The sequence below is a fragment of the Alexandromys fortis genome, unplaced genomic scaffold (assembly GCF_014885135.2).
Source record: "Alexandromys fortis isolate MF-2015 unplaced genomic scaffold, M_Fortis_MF-2015_v1.1 scaffold_47, whole genome shotgun sequence".
NCBI lineage: Eukaryota > Metazoa > Chordata > Mammalia > Rodentia > Cricetidae > Alexandromys > Alexandromys fortis.
The window spans coordinates 8,336,516-8,338,309 of NW_026067957.1; positions in this window are offsets into that span (position 1 = coordinate 8,336,516).

The window sequence follows — 1,794 nt, forward strand, 5'->3', positions numbered from 1 at the left end:
AAAAAAAAAAAAAAAAAAACAGAGTAACAGAGAGAGACCCACAAGAGAAAGGGAGAGAGAGCAGACAAAATAGTTTTTTCACTATGTATGAATGAACACCCAAGACCACAGTTATGGAAGCTTCTTGACTATTTAAAGTTGGCGGGAGAGAGGTTCTGAGCAATTTTTGTTTTGTTTTTCAGGACAAGATTTCTCTGTGTTGCTTTGGAACTTGTCCTAGAACTCATTTTGTAAACCAGGTTGGCCTTGAACTCTCAGAGACCCACCTGCCTCTGCTCCCGAGAGCTGGGATTAAAGGCGTGCGCCACCACCACCCTGTATCTCTGTGTGGGATTTGTACTCCTCCTTGAAATTCCTCCTGTTGTAATTCCTTTACAACAAGGAATTTCCTAGACCACAGCTCTTACCATAAGGCAAATCATAAACTACTACAGAGTGGATTTTTCCGTTAGCTTAATCCTGTTGCCTAGGCCATGGGGACCCCACAATCCAAACACCGTTCTCCCCCCACTCCCTCCCCCCAAAAAAACATATCAGAAGAATTGTATGAGGATTTCTAGGAAACTTCCTTTAACTAAAGAGTTACCAGGGACAGTTCTCACTTTCTCTGGAATCTCTTGTAGATGGAACAGCTTCCATCACCGTCAACTGCAACAGAAGTCACGCTAAAACTGAGGTGGCCTGCTTTGCTGTGTGTTGCCCCCTGAGATTTACTTGTACTGTAGGAAATGGAACCCTTAGGTTCATAGATGTGATCTTTGGGAGTTGATAGGGTCTTGAAGACTCTGCCCACATGAATGGATTAATGAGCTATTGAGGGCTGGCTTTGTTGTAAACCTAAGCTCTGCTTGTGAGCCCTGTCTGATGCAGCAGGGAGTCCCTCACTAGGTGCAGCACCAGGTTCCTGGACTTGGCAGGCCTGCAGAACATAAATTACTCAGATTTAAGTATTTATAGCAATGGAAAATGAACTAAGACACAGGCATGGGCAGCACTAATAAACTCCAAAGGTCAATAGAGCTGACCTCGCCTTGCACTGCAGAACTCTGTGAGCTAGGAAATTTCCTTCCTTGCCTAAACCAGTTATGTCCAGCCAGAAACATCTTTCTTAAAGAAGAAAAGCTACTCTGATTCCAAGAAAGACAGTTTGATTCATAAGAGAGAATGTGTGTCCTCCCATTCCGCCATTGCCCTCAAAGGCTGCATGTGCTGTCTGCATTCCTATGTCTAGAAAGTGTCTATGCTAGTCCATCTGACAGCCTAAGGCACTCGACATGAGTGCATTAGACTGAAATTACATTAATTTTTCCTCTCAAGTCTACAAATCATAGTTTCTGAACTGAGCAATGGAACAGTAGAATGAACATTCAAGGAGACAATGTAAGGGGATACAAATAGGGCAATCAAAATCCACTGGGAGCAGCAGAGGACTCCATGAAAATGACTACATGGGCTTTGAAATATACGCGGAGCTAGCCAGGAGCTACTCGCAAGCAGCAGGAGGCCCAGGATGACAAGTTTGTGTTACGGCTGGAATCATAGGCTTTAGCTAAACTGTTGTGCTTAGTCAGACGTCTAAATCACTTTCGAGTGGGAAAACCTACAGATGGCCTAATGACTGCAGATTAATAAAATCCATGGGAAGGAAAGAGGGGAAAAGAATCTACCTGAAAGGCTGCGGGTCCAGCTTGGATTTAAAATAAGTGGTCAGCTTGCCTTCATTCCCTAACACACATTCTCTCTTTCTCTTTCTCTCTCTCTCTCTCTCTCTCTCTCTCTCTCTCTCTCTCTCTC